Source organism: Giraffa tippelskirchi, chromosome 6 (assembly GCF_054371585.1).
Source record: "Giraffa tippelskirchi isolate mGirTip1 chromosome 6, T2T-mGirTip1v1.2.pri, whole genome shotgun sequence".
NCBI classification, from domain to species: domain Eukaryota; kingdom Metazoa; phylum Chordata; class Mammalia; order Artiodactyla; family Giraffidae; genus Giraffa; species Giraffa tippelskirchi.
Genome location: NC_137280.1, coordinates 47,654,229 through 47,676,697, shown reverse-complemented (window position 1 = coordinate 47,676,697; position 22,469 = coordinate 47,654,229). Strand labels below are relative to the sequence as shown.

The window sequence follows — 22,469 nt, the reverse complement described above, 5'->3', positions numbered from 1 at the left end:
AGAGCCTGGCGGGCTGTACAGTCCATGGGGTCACAAAGAGTCGGACACGACTCAGTCACTAACACACACATATAAAACCCAGAACCCAGCATTCACACTCTACCTTGGTTTTTATTTTGAACACTGTTTTCACTTCCTAGAGAAGGATGGTCATATAATATACTAGATACAATCATATATGGGATTATATGATGTACTGTTTATGTAAAAGATATAAGATGTATAGAGAAGAAAGTGTAAGTGTGCCTATTTAAATAGGGCAAATGTAAATGTAAATAGGGCAAAGGCTACCAAAGAAAAAAGATCTCAAAAAATAAACAATAACAACAAACAATCTTAATTATTTATGCATGTGTGCCTGCTAAGCCACTTTAGTCGTGTCTGACTCTGTGTGACCCTACAGACTGTAGCCCTCCAGGCTCCTCTGTCCAGGGGATTCTCCAGGCAAGAACACTGGAGTGGGTGGCCATGCCCTCCTCCCTTGCCCTCCTCAAGGGATCTTCCTGACCCAAGGATCGAACCTGTGTCTCTTACGTCTCCTGCATTGGCAGGTGGGTTCCTTACCACTAGTGCCACCTGGGAAACCCCTTAGTTATTTATATGTGAGTTAAAATTAAAGGTTAAATCTTCTGAATTTTTTTTCCAGAAAAAAAAAGACATGTAAGAAAAGGCTGACATCAGAGATTTACTGAAAATGCCACTGTTTGTGCGCTGGCCCTTTCTACAGTGAGAGTCCTAGCCAGTCGGGTACTGGGGAAGCAGAGATGCCTGGAGAAGTGGGCACAGTTGTGAGTGGTTAACTGTGATGCCAGCTGCTTGGGAGACCCCCGGGGTGGGGGCTGGAAGACACCAATGCTGGGGAGCAGACAGCTCAGGTAATCAGTCAGAAACCGGGCAATTCAACTCCACAAACATGTAGCAACTTCAACTTCGATGAACAACGTCACCAAACCCCTGCCTTCACCTTTCCAACCCGTGACCTGGGCACAACAGAAAAACTGAGATCTTGTCCTTCAGCCTCAACAAAAATGCTCAAAAACCCTCCACGTCAAACCTCGAGTCCTGTCTCCTGAGCCAGCCTGTTTCAGCTCCTTTCTTGCTTTGGGTGCTTGGCTGTAACTGACTGAGATGCTTGGCCAAGACTCCTGCCCCTTGGTGCCCAAACCCTTTGCCTGTGGGTCACCAACTCTGTGGGCCCCCAAGGTTCCTCACCTGACTTCTCCTTTCTCCTCTCAGAGGCTAGAACCTGTCTGCCTATAAGACCTTCCTGAGCCTCCACCATCTGGCCTTTGCCTCCCCCCTCAATCCTCTTCTATCCCTCTTCCTAGCTGAATTCCCAATCCCAGCTCCTAAGCCTTTCCATATTGAATCATGAAAAGGAAGATCTCAGGAATGCAGGTTCTTTGATACTGTAAGCTTGGTCAAAGCAGCAATGCGCCTGTGATGTTCACTGATGCTTATCCAGTGCCTAACAGCACCCATATGTGCCTGGCACAAAATAGACATGAACAAAAGAACAAGAAAATGAAAATAAGTTGATAATGTATCATTTACCCCAAACAGGAAACAGAAAAATTTTTAATATGGATTGAAACAGAATGTGTTTCTGCTTAATTATCTGCTTATTGTATGTACTCAGTCATGTCCAACTTTTTGCAACCCCAAAGACCATAGTCTGCTCCTCTGTCCATGGGACCTTCCAGGCAAGAACACTGGAGTGGGTTGCCATTTCCTTCTCCAGGAGATCTTCTTGACCCAGGGATTGAGTCCACATTTCCTGCCTTAGCAGTCAGATTCTTTACTCCTGAGTCACCAGGGAAGCCCTGTTACTGCTTACTCAGTAATATTTTATCTGCAGGCTAAATACAACATAACTTCTGTTTCTTAGATACACATAATGAATCATGGAAGTACAGAGTGAGGTTGGGTATAGCAAAAGCAGACCTCTTCAAATACACTCCTGTTTAATCTTTAAATGGATCCTCTGGTAGGGCTTTTGACAGTCTGATAGCCAAAGTGCATTTAGAAATTAATGCTTTTAAAGACACCCACTACTCAATCATGGATAATCCTATTGAGAAAAATTTTTCTCATGTCTGATGGGAAGTTCCAAGATGATGCCGGGGGAACACACACATCAAATGTGGGCATTTTTCACTATACCACATTTTAGATATTAGATCTTAAACTCTGGCTTCCCTGATAAGTTAGAATCCCCAAAAAAGTATACATGTACTTGTCATCAAAATAGATATGGAAGGATTATAAACAAGGATCAGAAAAATTGAGGGAGAGAGTGGGAAGGGCCATGGAGGGACAGTGGTGACCCAGAATGTCCAAAGAAAATTGTGTGGGGTGTTGAGTGATGGCTGGGTCCCTAGGGTTGTTTTTTTTTAAGCCTCCCAAGCAAGTTTTAGGATTTCCTAGGTGGCGCTAGTGGTAAAGAACCCGCCTGCCAATGCAGGAGACATAAGAGATCCGGGTTCCATCCCTGGGTTAGGAAGATCCCCATGGAGGAGGGCATGTCAACCCAATCCAGTATTCTTGCCTGGAGAATCCAATGGACAAAGGAGCCTGGCAGGCTACAGTCCATGGGGTCGCAAAGAGTCGGACGTACCTGATGCAATTTAGCATGCACATACGCACGCATCCTGTGTGTTAGGACTATACATAAGAAAGATTTAAAGTTTATTCTTTAGTTACTGAAACAGAAGGCAGACTCTCCTGCTGTTTTTACTCACGTCTGAACTGTGACTAAAGCTTTACCGGGAAACCCCCAAGCCTGTCCCTCTCACCAGAAGCTGGATTTAACAAACAGAATCCCTGCTCTGAAGACAGAAAACCACTTCCCTGGCCTTAGGAAAGTTACTCAACTTCTCTGAGCCTTGGTTTTTTACTTTTTAAGGAGAGAGAATCACAATGTATATCATAGATCACTGTAAATATTAAGTGAGATAATATACAGAAGTCTTACGACGACTTGTGATTTAGTAAGCATTCAATGAGTTAATAGGGCTTTCCAGGTGGCTCAGTGGTAAAGAATCCGTCTGCCAATGCAGGAGACGCGGGTTCGATCCCTGGGTCAGATAGATCCCACAGAGAAGGAAATGACAATCCACTCCAGAATTCTTGCTGGGAAAATCCCATGAACAGAGGAGCCTAGTGGGTTATAGTCCCTGGAGTTACAAAGAGTTGGATGACTCAGTGATTAAACAACAACAACGGGTTAATATGAATGATTACTTCTTCCACATTCTTTCTGCACCTTCATTTTTTCTCTCTTGTCCTTTGCTTTTGTTTTCTCCTTACCACAGAGACCGACTGTAATTATTATTTGTAAATATTTATTGAGCATCAATCAATCACCATTAAACAAGAGTTCAAAAGAGTTACTATGCTTGTGAGGGTTTACTAAGCAATCATCAGAAGCAACAGGCTGGGAGAGACTACGTACTCGGTTCCTGCCCTGTGGATACATGGTCATGCAGCGGTGCAGGTAGCTGTTCTTCCATAGCTTGGGACAACACTGCTGTTCAATTGCTGATGACAGAGCAGAGACCTGCAGTGTGTGACTTCTTAGGAAGCCTGTTCCCATTTGAGAGCAAGAGGCTCCTGGTAAGTGTTTCCTGGGATGGAGGGAGGTGAGAGGGGGCTCGTTTCTCTGCCTCCTAGCATCCCTGAGCTCCAAGGAACAAGCTCTGTGAACTCTGAGCCAATGACTCAGGGCTGTTTCTGGGAAGTGGGCATTTCTAGAAAAAAGCTCTGCCCACCAGAGACATCCGGCTCAACTGTAGCTGGACAGGAAACTGTGGAAGCTGTCTCTTGGACCCCTCCCCCTCTTTTTGGGCTCATACCTTTGTCCCACCTGATCTGCTCCCTACCCCTTACCACAGACTTCACGGGACTAGCCTTCCACACTCTCAGCCTTCAAAGTTCTACTTCATCCATTCTGAAATGTTCACAGTTTCCTGAAGGAGCCTTGTCATCTCTCTTTCATTGATCAAAGGCAGATCTCCTTCTCTGCCTTTAATATTCTTCTTGGGCCATCTCCTATTTGTCCTCAAGATCCAGCCCAGGTGCCCCCTCCTGGAAGTCTTCCTTCACCCCCATCCTACAGCAGGTGCCCCTCTGTACCTCCTGGGTTTCTGTGCTTGTAGCCCCTGTGGCCCTCACCAGCAGTCAGTGTGCAGCTTCCATGACTGCCGACTCCTCCGGAAGTGTTTTGAGAGTGGAGACCAGGCTTGGTAGTTCAGTCTCTGTGTTCCTAACATGCAGCACAGTGCCCAATGCTTAGAAAGGCCTTAGAGAATGACAGTAGAACAAACTAGAATCTCCACTACATTTCTCCCCATTACTCCACCTGCAAGTGAGCTGCTGCCTCTTTCCTCTAAATATCAATAGTTCAATAAATTTACACTAATAAAGTGTACATTTTCACCCATGTCCTTGAGTATTGGAAACGGTAATGCCTATATGGCAATGGAAGTTTTGTAAGACGCCTTGGAGAAAAGGGAGGATGTCTATTTTAAAATTCCGTAGTGATTCTGATCAGTGCCACAACTCTCCTGTGTTCCACTTATAAAGATCTCAGATGCCCTGAACAACGTAGGAAAGTGGTAGAGTATTTTAAATCACTCGAAATGATCTATTACCCTCACATTCTTATCAGATGAAATAAAAAAGAGATACTGTGTATGAGCAAACAAAACCATAACCTTAGTGAAACAGAATATCCTCCAATTGGAGAGAGCCAACTGTTTGTTTTTTTAAATAGTATGGACTTCCAAATGCTTCTTTTTTTCTTCCCTGAGATAGTATGTCAGACATCATGTGCTACATTGCCGTAGGCAGCAGTTACAGAAATGAACCCAAAAGAAGAATATTCACTGGCATCAGTGATTGTTTGACTTGACTTTTGAGAAATCCATAGGAAGGTTCTATGGATTTATTGAACATAAATGCTCCCCTGCAAAAAACTAGCAATACTGCATCCTTTAATTTTCTTCAAAATAAACTCTTGCACCTACCTTTACTTCAGGCGCCCTTGGTATTGATGGCTGTTGTTCTGTGAGTGACAACGGGCAGAACTGTGGCATCCCAACTCCAACCTACTTTCCAACAACACTACCACCTAGCATTTGTGAAATAAATGCAGAAGAAATGGCTGTAAAATTGAATTTCTGAGGAAAACTTCAGAAATGAGATTAAAAAGGTTCAATGTAAGCAGAATGGTTGAAATTCTTCTCGTGTTCCTGGGTTACCTCCAAGAAAATGCCCTCCAAGAAAAGAGTCACCATAAAGAGATAAACATGATCACTATCAGCAGAGAAAATTTCCTAAAGCATAAGAAGGGCTTTGACCACAGCGAAGAGGTGGCATGATTATTGTTTAAGAAAAAAAAGTTAAGGGCTTTGTAGTAATGGGCCAAGATCAAACTCTGTTCCCTCAGTTTGCAGCTGTTTGGGCAAACTATTTAACTTCATGAAGCCTATCTTTTCTATCTTTAATTTGAATTCCTGACTACCTCATAAACTAATTGCTAATTCATTTGTGGAATTATAAGTGTTTATCTATTGAGCTATTACCAGAAACCAGATGCCACACTGGGTGCTAGAGATTCAGTAATAAGATACAGTGTTTTCCCTCAAGAATGTCATTGTCTAGGAGCAGAGATAGTTGCATAAGTAAAATAATGGCAATACATTGTGATATCTGCCTTAATACCAGTAAGTTCAAGGTAGTACAAAGAAAAAAAATGATCAATCCATGTCGGGCAATCAAGGGAAGCTTTGTAAAAGAGATGAAGTTGAAGAATCATCTAATGTTTAGCAGAAGAGTGGAGGTAGGAAATAGACGCTGAAGGCAAACACAAGAGAGTGCTCCATGGCATCATGTGAAAAACTTAGAAACTTCAAGAGTTTCAGAAACATCAAGTGGCTCAGCGTGTTGATACATTTAAGAATCAGAAGAGGGCTGGTGACCATCTAGAGAAGAGGTCTTAGCAAAGAAAGGATGACACCCACGTCTCTGTATCAGGTGACTCAGTTGAGGTTGATGTCTTTCTGAGGGACTTCAGAGGAGCAACATTAAGAGAAAGAGATGATAAAGACAAAGAGGCAACTTTGGGACAAGGTGACTGTGAGAGTTCTGTGAATGTTAGATGAAATGTTTTATAAACAGTTTAATGTATTGGTCTGGGGCTCAGAAGAGAGAACTGACTTGAAAATTCAGGTCTGGAACCCGGAGCCTCATATGTAAGACCACATGAGCACTTGGGTCTTTTCTTCCATACAGGTTGGCCTCAGGGAAAATGAGGACATCTGAGTTGTGGAGTGGTGTCCAGGGGGAATCGGTGCTTCAGTTTGGAAGCTTGTGGGGAGGAGTGGTATACTTGGGAAACCCTGAAGCCCATCTTTAGAGCAAAACTAGCCATCAAGGAAAATCTGCCCAAACCCAAAAGTACTATCCAAATTATTCAAGTTATTTGCTTTCATTTCTGAATATTTTGAATGAACACAGACCACAGTAGTACCTCTTAAAATCCCCGTCTCTTTCCCATTTATGTCTCTCTCTCATCACAAACTCCCCCAACCCTCATACATGTCCTGAAAAGTCTTCCCCCACCCCAGTTCCTGCATCTCCTGTTCCTATCTCCCTCCCACTTCCTCCTTATTCTACATCACAAATTCCCCAAAGATGAGTCTGGTAAGGCAGAGGAGGTTTCTCTGGGGGGTGAGGGAGGAGAAGAAATGAAACCTGCAAAGTCAGGATCCTTTTAGAGGACAGAAGGAGGTGAAAGGTTGGAAGGATTCATGCATTAATAATTCTGTTCTTGTTACAGTAGACTCAAAAGCCAGGCTGATCGTCTAAATAAGTCATGCATGCAAAGAGGCTTTGCATGAGCACAGAGCACAGGGATCCTATTCCAGGGAGTGGGATGGAAACCAAACAAGAGAAGAAAGTTCTAAATGGTGGGTGAAAGGTGTTGCCTAGAGAAATTCCCTGGGCTGTAGGGAATTGTTGCAGATAAGTTCTAATTATCTCTGGTACTGGGAGGAAGGAGTCATTAAAAGTCCTGGTAAGGCCTGGACATCACTGGAAGAGGTACACAGTGAGAAGAAAATAAGAGTCAGGATAGAGCTTGGGGAGCAGATGGAAGGAGAAAGTCAATGAAGGGTTCTGGTGAGAATCTCTCAGGAGGTGGAAGGGAGCCAGGGCTGTGTGCTGTCCTGGAGATTAGGAAGCATTTTTTTTTTTAAGGAGACAGTGCCAGTTGTCCCATAATCATGGGACATGGGAAAGCAGGGGGTGATCAGCCAGGATGTTGAGGGAGTTTCTGTCTGATGACCTTCAAGTTCTCTGCAAGGGAATTGGCAAGGTCACCTGCTGAGAGTAAGGTGAAGAGGCTGGAGCTGGGTAGAGGGACATAGTGAGAGGTTTGGAACAGTGAGAATGGGATGGAGACAAGATAACCACAAAGGGTTCAAGTGTGTGGGACCACATGGTGGAGATGCCTAGGATCTTTGAGATTTAAAGTCTATTTTTTTTTCCCAGCTGCCCCTGGATGAGGTGCAGAGATGCTATCATGAGATGTATTTAAGGATGCCAGGCAGATAGTATAGAAAAACATGCAGTTGTGACTTTCCAATGGAAAAATAAGTAATGTTTTCACTTGGTGCCATTCATGTCAAGGCCATGAGGGTCTTCTAAAATGGTTGATTTCAAGTTTGGACAGACAAACCGTATCATCGAGGGGTGCCACTTGGTTTCTGGACCTGGCATTGTGACTGCCCTTATCATGAAAACACAAAAGTAATCAACTCGCTTTTTGCCCTACGCAAGTCATGGGAGACAAAAGAATTCCAGCAGGTTCAATCCTTTTGCCCTTGCGGAAAACCTTCAATATTCTAGGAAGCAGTAGGACAGGGACTTTAGGGGAATATGCTCACAGAGTGTCCACACACAAGACCATTTCTTACAATTATTTAATGAAGGCAGAAATACTTTTTTTTAGCAAAGAGATGTGAATTCAGATGAGGTAGGGAAAACATAACAGAGCAAGAGCCAGAATCAGCCAATGTGTTTTCTTTTGTCTGGCTAAGAAAGTGAACCAAACTTCCAGCAGATAGGAGTCAGAGCAGGAGAGGGTCATGGTGGTCATGGTGGTGAACTAGACACACACAATACCCAGAAGGTATTGAAGAGACTTAAAAGTAGGGCTGAGGCCATTAAAAAGAATGAAATAAGGCCATTTGGAGCAATATGGGTGGACCTAGAGAGTGTCATACTGAGTGAAATAAGTCAGACAGAGAAGGAGAAATATCATATGACATCCCTTATATGTGGAATCTAAAAAGAAATGATACAAATGAATTTATAGAATAGAGAGAGACTCACAGACTTAGAAAATGAACTTATGGTTGCTGGGGGGAAGGGATAGTTAGGGACTTCGGGATGGTCATGTACACACCATTGTATTTAAAATGGATAACTAGCCAAGACCTATTGTATAGCACAGGGAACCCTGCTCAATGTTGTGTGCCAGCCTGGATGGGAAGGGAGTTTGGGGGAGAATGGATACATGTATATGTATGGCTGAGTCCCTTCCTTGTTCACCTGAAACTATTACAAAATTGTTAATAAGCTATACTCCAATACAAAATGTTTCTAGTGTTAAAAAATAATAAAAATAAAATTAAAAAAATAAAAGAGTAAGGCTGAGGCTTGCTTGAAGAAGAAGAAAGTCTACTTGTAGACGGCAGTTTTGTTCTGTCCCCAAACCCCAGGCTACACTTCCCTATGGATTTTGGATTCTCCTAGTCAGCTCCCCAAATCATGTAAACCAATTGCAACAAACCTCTTTTCAAAACTGAAGTATAGTTTCAGGTGTTCAGCATAATGGCTCAGTATTTTTATAGATTCTACTCCTTAAAAATGTATTACAAGATAATGGCTATAACTCCCTGTGCCAAACAATATATCCTTATTGCTTATCTATTTTATACATAGCAGTTTGTATCTCTTAGCCCCATATCCCTATTTTGTCCTGCCCCCTTCTTTCTCTCCATTGGTAACCACTAGCTTGTTCTCTAACTGTGAGTCTGTTTTGTGTGTACATTCATTTGTATTATTTTTTAGATTTCACATGTAAGTGATATCATAGTGTATTTGTCTTTATCTGTCTGACTTATTTTACTAAGTGTAATATTCTTTGGGTCAATCCACATTGGTATAAATGGCAGAAATTCATTCTTTTTTATGGCTGAGAAATATTCCATTATGTATGTATATGTGCGTGTGTGCGTGTGTGTATATATATATATATATATATATGCCACATGTTTATCCATTCATCTGTTCATGGTCATTTGAGTTGCTTCCATATTTTGTCTACTGAAAATAATGCTGCTCTGAACACTGCGGTACATGTATCTTTTCAAATTACTGTTTTCATTTTCTTTGGATATATATCCAGGAGTGGAATTGCTGGATCACATGGTAGCTCTAGTTTTAGTTTTTTGAGGAACCTTCATAATGTTTTCTGCAATGGCTGCATCAATCTACATTCCCACCAACAGTGTACTAGGGTTCCCTCTTCTCCACATCCTCACCAACATTTGTTATGTGTATATATTTTGATGATAGCCATTCTGACAGGTGTAAGGTGGTATCTCATTGTTTTGATTTGCATTTCTCTAATAAACATATTTCTTGATATCTGTCTCCTACTGGTTTTGTTCCTCAGGAGGAACTCTGGCTGATCCAGTGTCTTCTTCAGATGGGTTGTGAAGATTAAATGAAGTAATGTGTTACTATATAAGAAGGATCTGATACAGTTCCAGGAACAATAAAAAGGGTTTGAAAAATGGTTGCTATTATGATGACTTGGAAAACACAAAGTTGAATCTAACCAACTCCTAACTTGACTCTTTACCCAATAACTTGATCAAGAACTGTAGTTACTGGTCTGGCTTCTATTACTAATTCAAGGTAACCTTGAGCAAGCCACAGCCTCTAAGGACCCTGGTTTCCTTTCTGTGAAATGTGGACTGAAAGATTTTTGTACAAACTGTTTCAGCTTTGATGTTCTTTGGGTTAGGTTGGACTCAATTCATTAGATTTTTATTAGGTCGCTCTACTTCCTCCAGCCACCAGACAAGATCTTTTTCATTGCTGTTACATTTAAGGCTGCTTCTGTACAAATGACCCTCTAATTACTGAGTGGTTTATGGTCTGAGAATGCAAACTAAGTTTAATATTAACCTGAGCAAAGCATTTCTGTTATTTTAGCCTGTGATTATACAGCTCCTGTTTTACCCCAGAATTTAAGCCATAGGGGATGTAAAAAAGCATTCAATTTGGCCCTTGCCATGAAGGAGTATAGGGGGACACCTAAAAATCAGATACATACTGTGAGAGAGAGTGTATAGTCAGGTCTGAGCACCACAGGTTTTGAGAGAAAGGGGATGATAAGATCACTCTGATCTGGAATGGTCAGAAAGGCTTAAAGAGGCAGGGATTTAGACAGAAGAAATGTCTATGAAAGAGATAAGTTAAATCTCCCTCTCTTGCTGTGTGTCATGTATTCCAAAATTGAATGTGTGAACTTTGAGAAGCTCTTCATATCGTTGTTTGTCTTTGTTGGCACAGGTGATGGAAAGATGGTTGCTTCATAACTTTAGGCTTTCTCTCCTACTCTCCCTGGTGTGTCCTGTGCAAGAATGATTGGGCAGTGGGTGCAACACCCTGCACGAATTTATCTGTAGACCCCATGGCAACCCCATCATCCATGTATTCATTCGGTCACTAAGTTGTGTCCGACTTTTTGTGACCCCATGGACTTCAGCACACCAGGCTTCCCTGTCCTTCACTATCCCCTGGAGTTTGCTCAAACTCATGTCTATTGAGTCAGTGATACCGTCCAACCATCTCATCCTCTGTTGCCCTCTTCTCCTCCTGCCCTCAATCTTTCCCAGAATCAGGGTCTTTTCCAATGAGTTGGCTCCTTGCATCAGGTGGGCAAAGTATTTGGGGATCCTCTACAGGAGATTGTTCAATTAAAGTGGGGACCATGCTTCTCTTGTCCACTGCATAAATAGTTATGGACTGAATCACTAAAATCATCACTCTCTAGATTAAAGGGATGTAAAAGGGAAAGGTTCCCTATATGAAACTTGCAGTGGCATTAAAACTCTAAAAATAGTGATTCTTATATTTTGGAAATTCTTTGATTTTCAGTGTCAGACCAATCTGGATTCCTGCTCTCCCTCCCTGAAAAATGTTGCTTAGACCCTGCTGGCAGGGTTTTTATCCCAAGAGCCATTGACAGAACTACTGCCAAAAGTTTACTGGAGCTGAACAAGAAAATCAGTAGGTGTGGATAGAAGAAAAGTTATGCTTGAATGACAAGCAAACATCAGAAGAATTAATTTTACAAGCTCACCTTTGAGATCAGATAAACGCAGCTTGACTTTTTAAAGACAATATTCACTTTTTATCAGCTTAATAAATAGCTCTTAGCAACACTGACAGTCATCTTTAATGGGCAGAAACAAAGAAGCCTCATTAACAGTTAAATTTAAACTATTCACTAATCTTAGTTTACTGCCTCTTTCATGATGATCTTTTGCTAAATGAGTCTTTAAAAAAGTACTTTGATGATGTGTGTAAACAAGCCAGAAATTCTCAAGACTGTGGTCTAATGAAAAGAAATAAACAGGGTTTACAAAATAATTCAGATCACTGAAAGAGGCAGTGTTTGGGGTGTAAATACAGATTTCTACAAACAAGAATATTCATATAAGGATGGCTATAGAGACTGGAAGTGGAAAAAACATCCTCTGGATTCAGAAATGTCTCCTAGTCATTTGCAAAGTAATTCTGTCCATAGGTTACGAGGGGCTTCCCAGGTGGCACTCATGGTAAAGAACCCGCCTGTCAATGCAGAAGACATAAGAGATGCAGGTTCGATCCCTGGATTAGAAGATCCCCTGGAGGAGGAAATGGCAACTCAACTCCAGTATTCTTGCCTAGAGAATCCCACGGACAGAGGAGCCTGGCGGGCTACAGTCCATGGGGTCGCAAAGAGTCAGACACAACTGAGCGATTTAGCATGCACACATAGGTTATGAACATTTATAGTCCAACAGCTTTTTGCAAATGTTTACTGACCGCTGACTATCTGCAACGAATTGTTCTCAAAACATACTGCATCCAATCAATGCAGTTAGTCATTACATTTTTACCGAGGGCTGGCCTGTGAATCATCCCGGTACTGTAGTGCTCATCAGCTGTTCTCACCTGTCTAGCCTATGTGTTTCTATGGGATTGATCCCACTCTCACACCTCTAGGGGTATTTGGGTGACCATGACCTGCTCAGTTGTCCTTTGGCCACAGTGATTGAATTAGAGATGAATTGGGTGATACAAGCAGGCTAATAAGACTAAATTCTGGGCTTCTGGAAAACTTGTGCAAGAGAAGCTTTCTTCCCACAGATTGAAAGCTGTAAGGGTGCTGAGCTGAAACCCTGCCCAGAAAGACACCAACACAGAAGGTGAAGAAGGAGACCAAGCGCTGTTAGTTATCTTCCACTTGTCCCTAGATCTCTCTCCTTCTCTCCACCAGCTGACTAAATGGACTCTGTCCAGCTCTCTTCCCCTCTGCCTTCAAGATGGGAGTGTTGTCAGGAGATCATAGATTAGGTTATTTATTTCCCAGTCTCTTTATGTAGGATCCTCTGAGGTTGGCTATCTCTACTGAATGCTATGGCTCTGTAAAGGGACCTGTTCCTACAGCTTATTGGCTTCAGGTTCCAGTATCAGTACTTGCTTCACTCTTACAGGCCTAGAGATGGTAACAAAGTCCCACTGTTAATTGTTACTTGCTTGGCTACTTCAATATCCCTTGTGATTAAATACTCTTTTTTTCTTTCTTGCTCAATTTCATTTTCAAAGATTCAAATCTTTGCAATTTTTTTAAACACATCTTGTACCAAAAAAGGAATAAATACTTTTCATTCCACTCTTGTTAATGTGAGTCAAAGCCTTCTGAACTGTGGTCATTTTGCCATTTTTCTTTAGAGTCTTCAAAATTTTCAGTTTAGTTCAGTTCAGTTGCTCAGTCATGTCCAACTCTTTGCAACCCCATGGACTGCAGCATGCCAGAGTTCCCTGCCCATCACCAACTTCCAGAGCTTACTCAAACTCATGTCCATCAAGTCAGTGATACCATCCAACCATCTCATCCTCTGTCGTCCCCTTCTCCTCCTGCCTTCAATCTTTCCCAGCATCGAGGTCTTTTCCAGTGAGTCAGTTCTTCCCATTAGGTGGCCAAAGTATTGGAGTTTCAGCTTCAGCATCAGTCCTTCCAATGAATATTCAGGACTGATTTCCTTTAGGATGGACTGGTTGGATCTCCTTGCAGTCCAAGGGACTCTCAAGAGTCTTTTCCAACACCACAGTTCAAAAGGATCATTTCTTCAGTGCTCAGCTTTCTTTATAGTCCAACTCTCACATCCATACGTGACTACTGGAAAAACCATAGCTTTGACTACATGGATCTTTGTTTGGAAAGTAATGTCTCTGCTTTTTAATATGCTAAGTTGGTCATAGCTTTTCTTCCAAGGAGCAAGCGTCTTAATTTCATGGCTGCAGTCACCATCTGCAGTGATTTTGGAGCCCAAGAGAATAGTCTCTCACTGTTTCCATTGTTTCCCCATCTATTTGCCATGAAGTGATGGGACCAGATGCCATGATCTGAGTTTTTTGAATGTTGAGTTTTAAGCCAACTTTTTCACTCTCCTCTTTCACTTTCATTAAGAGGCTCTTTAGTTCTTCTTCACTTTCTGCCATAAGGGTGGTGTTATCTGCATATCTGAGGTTGTTGATATTTCTCCCAGCAATCTTGATTCCAGCTTGTGCTTCATCCAGCCCAGCATTTCTCACGATGTACTCTGCATATAAGTTAAATAAGCAGGGTGACAATACACAGCCTTGATGTACTCCTTTCCTGAGTTGGAACCAGTCTGTTGTTCTATGTCCAGTTCTAACTGTTGCTTCTTGACCTGCATAAAGATTTCTCAGGAGGCAGGTAAGGTGGCCTGATATTCCCATGTCTTTAAGAATTTTCCACAGTTTGTTGTGATCCACACAGTCAAAGGCTTTGGCATAGTCAATAAAGCAGAAGTAGATGTTTTTCTGGAACTCTCTTGCTTTTTTGATGATCCAACAGATGTTGGGAGTTTGATCTCTGGTTCTTCTGCCTTTTCTAAATCCAGCTTGAACATCTGGAAGTTCACAGTTCACATACTGTTGAAGCCTGGCTTGGAGAATTTTGAGCATTACTTTGCAAGCGTGTGAGATGAGTGCATTTGTGCAGTAGTTTGAACATTGTTTGGCATTGCCTTTCTTTGGGATTGGAATTCAAATCTTTAGAGTTAAACTTAGTGTAATCTTCTTTTGTTTCTGCGAGGTTCAGATCACTTTGCTTTCTGTCAGAGATGGGGAGTCAGAATCACTGACAGTGGCAGAGAGAGAGAGTCGGGAGTAGAAGGAGGCTGCAGCCCTGTCCATTGGATAAAACCTGATTGGATGGAGCCGTGTATTTCCCGCCAGGATCCTAACCAATCAAAGGATGTTATCTGAGTTCTGGACTCAGATGTACTTAAAGTTAGTGACACTACTGACTTCTCAGTTGCTTGAGCCCTTTTTCCTAAAAACTGTTTGAATTGGGTTTTCTGCTGATTACAACAGAGAGTGCTAATACAGTTTGTTAGGTTCTTTTCATTGTATAGACTTATTCAGGACTCTGTAAGAAAAAGGGAGGTGGCATTGGTATGGACTGAATTGGGTCTCCTCGCATTTATATGTTGAAGTTCTAACCCCAATACCTCAGAATGCGACTGCATTTGGAGTCAGATCTTTAAAGAGGTAAGTAGGTTAAAATGAAGTCCTTACATGAGCCCCAATTCAATCTGACTGGTATCCTGATAAGAAGAGATTAGAACACAGACATGCATAGAGGGAGAGTTCTGTGGAGATACAGGGAGAAGACAGTCATCTATGAGCCAAGGAGAGACCAAACTTGCCAACACTTTGCTATGAGACTTCTAGCCTCCAGAATTGAGAGAAAATAAATACCTGCTGTTTAAGCCACTCACTCTGTGGTGCTTTCTTATAGCACCCCTAGCAAACTAACACAGGCACCTGTAAACTAGAATGAGGCAAGACGTTTCTAGAGGCCAGTGACTCTCTCCACCTCTCTGAGCCAACATGGTCTCTTAGCTAAGGTATCTGTGTCCCTCTGTAAACTGGTTCCATTTACCTTTATCACTCACTGGCCAATCTTTCCATATTTTCCACCATCCACAGGAACCTAAATTAATTAGATTGACTAACTACCATTGAGGGTTTCTCTGGTGGCTCAGTGGTAAAGAATCTGCCTGCGATGCAGGAGATGCAGGTTTGATTCCTGGGTGGGGAAGATGCCCTGGAGAAGGAAATGGCAACCCACTCCAGTATTCTTGCCTGGAGACTCCCATGGACAGAGAAGCCTGGTGGGCTGCAGTCCATGGGGTCCCGAAAGAGTCAGACCTGACTTAGAAACTAAACAACAACTACCACTGATACTACTGGGACAAGACCTTTGCGATGACCCATCTCATGGGTTTCTGGCCAGCAATGGGTAAACTGCTCTTGGATCACATATCCTCATCTGGTTTCGCCAGCAGCTGCCACGTGTAGGGGACAAGTACACGTTGGTTTCCCGCATAGAAAGTGGTGGGAAGGTCAGTTTCAGGGAGAAAGAGAAGCTGGATATAGTTGGTATTTGACAAGTCTAGAATTTGGTCTCCTGGACTACTGGCATTAACAATTATAGGAAAACGTCAATACCAACACATACTGCTCAGATTTGGCTTCAATTTTTACTGTAATAGCCAATTCCTCATTTTGGTTACTCATAAGACTCACTTTCTTGACTGTCAGCTTTATAAGATACCCCAGAATCTTTATTTAATAGCCATGCTGCTTTGCTTGAGCTATTTGATGTGTTTGTGACTTGAAGATAAAAAAAAGACTTGATTAAAATAATTTCCAAAGAGAATAGTAATTCTGTCTGGGTAAGAGGGATCTGTTAAAGAGTAAATGTGACTTTTACAGATCCTGACAATCTATCAACTCTGTGACTATGCTTGGGTCTCTTCGCTGCTCTGTACAAGAACTGGAAAGGATACTGAAGGACAGATCCCACCTCCTAGTCATGCTGCTGCTGCTGCTAAGCGCTTCAGTCGTGTCCGACTCTGTGCGACCCCATAGACGGCAGCCCACCAGGCTCCCCCATCCCTGAGATTCTCCAGGCAACAACACTGGAGTAGGTTGCCATTTCCTTCTCCAATGCATGAAAGTGAAAAGTGAAAGTGAAGTTGCTCAGTCGTGTCCGACTCTTAGCAACCCCATGGACTGCAGCCCACCAGGCTCCTCCGTCCATGGGATTTTCCAGGCAAGAGTACTGGAGTGGGGTGCCGTTGCCTTCTCTTAGTCATGCTGCTGAAGAATCGTAAAAAGGTACCTCATGAGGAAGAGATCCTGATGCTGGGAAAGACTAAGGCAGGAGAAGGGGATGACAGAGGATGAGATGATTGGATGGCATCACCGACTCGATGGACATGAGTTTGAGCAAACTCCAGGAGTTGGTGATGGACAGGGAAGGCTGGCATGCTGCAGTCCATGGGGTCGCAAAGAGCTGGACATGTCCGAGTGACTGAACAGAACTGAACTGACCTCATGAGGCTGTCTACACCCACCTGAGACAGGAATCATTTTCTTCTAGTTTCTGGATGCCTAAAGAAGAGAATTTCCCCCCAATTTCCTTAGAGGCTAACTTTTCCCCCTTCTCCACCAACTTCCCAGCAGCTGTCTTTACGCACTTCCTGACACCACAGGGACAGAATCAAAGGGCCACAGACTTCAGTTTCACAATTTGTGGAGCTGACACCATGTGTCTGCCAGCGTGATCACATTTCTGTCTGTAGTCATTTCCCTCTCTGGGGAGGTCAGGAGTGGTGTATGGGGGCTGGGCGGGGAGTAGGGGAAGCTTTTAGGGCACTCAGGCTCTCAGCACCCCCTTTGCTGCCCAGGAGGCCCACCCAGCAGAAAGGACACCATTCCCTTGTATCCAGGAGCCTGAAGGTGTGGGAGTCTGAGAGGATGAGAGAAACTTGATCCTTTACCAAAGCCCAATATTCTGGGACCAGCTGGCGGGGGTGGGGGCGGGCACACGTGCAAAGCTATGTTTTATTTACTAGAGACAAAAAATAAAAACCTTGGGAGACTTATGCTGAGAGAGCCACAAGATGAAATTTCTACGCTAGAAAGATTACTCTGGATTACTTTGAATGGAGAGTGGTTTGGAGATGGGCAGGCTGGAGAAAGAGCCAGGCTCAAAGGTTGTTGTAGGAAGTCAGGCTACAGGTGATGATGACCCCAAAGAACTGCAATCCATGAGGATGAAGAGAGGAAGGCCCTGAGAAAAATGTAGCTATTCCAAGCGTGGCTAGGTCTGCTGTCCAACATCCCACGAGGAGTGTGTGTGCTGAAGTACATCAGTAGGGCCAGGATCCTTGGCTTTGGTATGAAGGGATGGGAGATCAAACCAGTCAATCCTGAAGGAAATCAACCCTGAGTATTCATTGGAAGGATTGATGCTGAAGCTCCAATACTTTGGACACCTGATGCAAAGAGCCAACTCTATGGAAAAGACCCTGATGCTGGGAAAGATAGAAGGCAAAGGAGAAAGGGATGACAGAGGATGAGATGGTTGAATGGTGTCACTGACTCAATGGACATGAATTTGAGCAAACTCCAGGAGACAGTGGAGGATAGGCAAGCCTGGCAGCTGCAGTCCATGGGGTCGCGAACAGCTGGACATGACTGAGTGACTGAACTGAACTGATATATACAGAAAATTTTCCTAACTATATTTTTACCCCTCCCTTTCCTGCTCCCCTCCATTTTAGGGATCATCTGAATGATGAATTCTGGAGGCCAGACTTCTGTCTGGTGAGGTAAAATGTATTATTGGCATGTAAGGATTTGCTTTCTCCTCTCCAATACTTGGGCCACATGATGCAAAGAGCTGACTCACTGGAAAAGTCCCTGATGCTGGGAAAGATTGAAGACAGGAGGAGAAGGAGGGTGACAGAGGATAAAATGGTTGGATGGCATCATCAACTCAATGGACCTGAGTTTGAGCAAACTCCAGGAGATAGTGAAGGACAGGAAAGCCTGATGTGCTACAGTCCATGGGGTTGCAAACACACATAAAACAGAATAATTAAAACAGAATGTTTTCCTTTGGACATGACTGAGCAACTGAACAAAAACAACTCCTCCCTCCACTGATATTAGGTCTGACAGTGTGACTTGTTTTGGTCAATAAAATGTGAGCAAAGGCTTAAATTCTGCATGTATGGTTTGGTTCAGCCTTTTGCATTCCTGTTCTTTGCCATGTAAAGAGCCCTCTCCTGCCTGGGTCCTAGATAAGGGCAGAGAAGCAGATCTGAACAATCTGCAGGCTGATGGCAATCAAGCCAAAGACCCATGAGCCAGAGGCCTTTGTTTTAGAAATCACGGACCTCTGGGGGATATTTACTACACAGCATTATTGCAGTAAAAGCTGACTAACAGAAATTAGTCCTTAAAAATGTGATGCTACTGAGATAAAAACTTGAAATACAGGGGATAAACAAATAAATAATAACAGATTAAAAAAAAAACTCAAACAAACCTAAAACAGGTGTCTTTTGTCTTGGGACTGAACCAGGAAGCAAGAAAGTGTTGGAAACTGGAAAAATGATGACCCATCTTATGAAACAGTAAATATTTGGTAAAACTGTCAACCTAGATAACTTGAAGACAGAAAATATATCTCATGAATGCATGGTTTTGGGTTGAAGAGATTTCAAGATAAACTGTTACTAGCATGAGTTGGTTGCTTCTTTTGATAAGTCAGTTTCAAGAAAAAACTGACCTGCCTGCTATCAGGAATGAAAGAGTGAAGAGTGACTCCATAAATTTCAAAACTTGCAACTTTGAAAGCAGAACTGTTTCTCATTTTCCAATAGAACAAGAAAAACTGAGAAATGTTTAAAGTCACAAAGTCTGGTTGAGATGCTAATAAAGACCCAGTCTCATGACAAAGATCAAACAAAAACTCACCATGATACTCTCTGTAAAACCTCTGAATGGATTAAGGTGGCCCCCAATAAACTTTTTCATCTGAACAAAAGAGCTCATAGGAAAGAAATAAGGAGTAGGTTTCACAAATTTGGTAAACTATCTGTAGTTAATTCTAGAGAGAAGGAGCCTTGAAAATGATGTGGATATGGCTGCTGCCCATGGAGCTGACTCAAGTCACACACTCACAGAGTTTTAACAGGCTCCGAGAGAGATTTAAGTGCCAAAGCAGACTTGCCTAGATTAAAAGAGACTGTGACTTATTTTCCCCCTAAATGATACTGTGACTTTCTGAGCCATAATGAAAGATCTTAGGATAACAATAACATATCAACATAGGTTCATTAATTGTGAAAAATGGACCATATTAATATAAGATGTTACCACATAGGAGAAACATGGTGTTGAGTAAATGGGAACTCTCTATACTAGCTCAGCAACTTTGGTATAAATCTAAAACTATTCTCAGTTGGGCTTCCCAGATGGTGCCAGTGGTAAAGAATCCGCCTGCCAATGCAGGAGATGAAAGAGATGCAGGTTCAATCCCTGGGTTGGGAAGATCCCCTGGAGGAGGGGATGGTAACCCACTCTAGTATTCTCGCCTGGAGAATCTCATGGACAGAGGAGCCTGGCGGGCTACAGTCCATGGGGCTGCAAAGAGTCAGACATGACTGCACACACACACTTATATTCTTGATTAAGATTTGATTTTTTTAAAAAAGACCTTAGGGTCTCCAACATTCTACAGGCAATAGTAGGAAGAGGAAGCTGCTCAGCTGCCAGGGAGGATATATACTTCTTCAGATATGACCAAAAAGGATGATGGAAAACTACTCCCAGAAGGTGGAGCCAATAGCCATGAGAACAATGGAGAGAAGCATTAATTCCCAGGGAACAGAACTGGAGCCTGATCCAAGAATAATCCCCACATTCAGGTTGGGAACTTGGCAATGTATGTCCAGTGAGATTTTAGAATTGCTACAAACCAGTGACTGCTTCCTCTTCTGCAATGGGCAATCAATTTTGGTAGTCTGTCTCTGTTCCACTATAATATGTGGTACCCCAAATAATCTAGGATCATAGTATCCCAAAATGAAAGACCCATGGAACATACCTGAACCTGACTCACAGCTCAGAGCATCACTGTCACAGCTGCTCAACCAACCTGTAGGCAAGATGTAAAAATTTCGTTATTGCAAACTACTGAGGATTTTTTGGTACACAGCAAAAGCTGATCAGGGCTTTCCTGGTGGCTCATATGCTTAAAAAAAACTGCCTGCGATGCAGAAGACCGGGATTCTATCCCTTGATCAGGAAGATCCACTGGAGGAGGGAATGGCTACCCACGCCAGTATTCTTGGAGCTTCCCTAGTGGCTCAGATAGTAAAGAATATGCCTGCAACGCGAGGACCCAGGTTCGATCCCCGGATCGGGAAGATCCCCTGGAGGAGGGCATGGCAACCCACTCCAGTATTCTTGCCTGGAGAATTCCATGGATAGAGGAGCCTAGCAGGATACAGTCCATGGGGTCACAAAGAGTTGGACACGACTGAGTAACTGAGCACAGCATGTCAGCAAAGGTGAGAGAGTAAATGGTGGAGGAGAGAGTTGGAATGTCCCTCTAGATAATGATCAGCTCTATTTCCAAAATCAGGTTAGAGTATTCCAAATATCATACCCACAACACATACCAGAAATGTTCTCAAATGATTAATGTCCAGAATTTTACATCAAAGTTTAAAGATTAGTGATAATACTAAAACTCAGACAATAATTATAGTCCCAAATAAGGTCCTGTTATTAAAAAATCCCTTGGGAATGAGATTGAGGTATAGAATGCTAAGGAATATTAGAACCTCTTAGATACTTTTCTTGTTTTTCTTTTATTTTTTACTTTTAAAACCACTTAAATAATTTTTACGCAGAACACACAAATCTTAATAATCAAATCTCAACAGCATTTTTCCAATAAGTATCTTGAAGGCAATTATTAAAATAGACATAAGAGACAAAAATTAATTTCTCTATTTATATAAAAAGATTAAAAAAATCACTTGTCCATTTTTTTAGCCATCAACTTGCACCCATTAAGATGAATATAGGAAAGATTAAGACTCTTACTGCAAAATTATTTGAATAATTGCTAGCAATGGCTAAATTAGTAATAATGATGATATTTATTTTGCTCTGATGTAAACTTTATATATTTAGTTTCATGCTAAGCAATATTTGATACAACAAAATACCAACATAAAATAATTCAGACTTATCCATGGAGTTTGTTTTAATGGGAACAGACTTGTGTTCAATGACCACAAACCACTTCAACAGATTTTACTTGTTTATATAAGAGACATTTTTAAAAAGACATTTATTTTTCATTTTTCCTGGCATTAGCTAGGGACAATCTTGCCACAGTTCTACTTTATAAAACTGCAAGAAAGGAACACTCAATTTGATGTTCATGTGAAATATAATTACCCACTTTTCTTCCTTTACAACATGTACTCCATAGACAGGATGACAAGGCAAGAGGTCCATAATACACTGCCTGTCATTAATAACAAGTGTGCTTTTTTGAAATTATTTTACAATAGCACTTATTGACAATACCCTTTACTTACTTTTTGGACTACTATGGATATTATAGAACTTTAACAAGTATTGCCTGTTTCAAATGAAAAATATAAATAGGAATTTATTAAATAAATGAACTGACCAAGTATAGTCATAAACAAGTATTGTAAATTTTAACATATATCAAGTTTCATTTTTACCCATGACCCTTAAGTTGGTTACATGGGCAGGCTCTGTGTCCTATGCCAGGACTGCAGAGAGATACAGCTCCTTCACCTTGCCCTGAAGAAATATTACACACTCTCCAAGGTTTTTCCAAAAGGCCACCTACTAAATAAGTCTTTCTTGAGTCTCCCAAGCATATGTGATCTCTTCTTCCTTTAAATCCATACAGTATCTGGCTTATCCCTCCATAATAACAATAAAGCTAATAACAACCCAAATCACACTGACTTATCCTTGGGAACTTCAAATATGCTTCATCCATGCTAAACTTACATTCACTATCCATCTCGTTTCTTCCTTGCAGGCTCCTGCAAAGTAAGTACTGTTATTTCTACTTTATAGATGAGGAAACTGGGCAAAGATTTGAACTTAGGATTTAAGTCCAAAAATGGTGATCTTAACAACTCTGCTGGGAACACTTGGTCTGCATTTGA

General features: G+C 42.0%; 1 protein-coding gene and 1 long non-coding RNA gene across 5 annotated transcripts in view; one reads left to right on the top strand and one right to left on the bottom strand.

The window, feature by feature from the left end:
• Positions 1 to 9,868, top strand: part of LOC145510985 (uncharacterized) — a 117,063-nt gene extending 107,195 nt beyond the window's left edge. Inside the window, exons 5-8 of one of the 2 annotated variants that reach the window (XR_014057349.1) lie at positions 647 to 875; positions 3,315 to 3,615; positions 6,842 to 6,971; positions 9,746 to 9,868. This is a non-coding gene — a long non-coding RNA (uncharacterized LOC145510985). Of the gene's footprint in view, positions 1 to 646; positions 876 to 3,314; positions 3,616 to 5,038; positions 5,224 to 6,841; positions 6,972 to 9,745 lie in introns of those variants that run through there. The other variant, XR_014057353.1, reaches the window with a different exon arrangement.
• PDE7A (phosphodiesterase 7A) overlaps positions 1 to 22,469 on the bottom strand; it is a 600,339-nt gene that overhangs the window by 219,699 nt on the left and 358,171 nt on the right. For all 3 annotated transcript variants that reach the window (XM_081503289.1, XM_081503288.1, XM_081503285.1), the window contains one exon: positions 20,348 to 20,398. The gene's annotated coding sequence lies outside the window, so the exon portion shown is untranslated. The remainder of the gene's footprint in view (positions 1 to 20,347; positions 20,399 to 22,469) is intronic.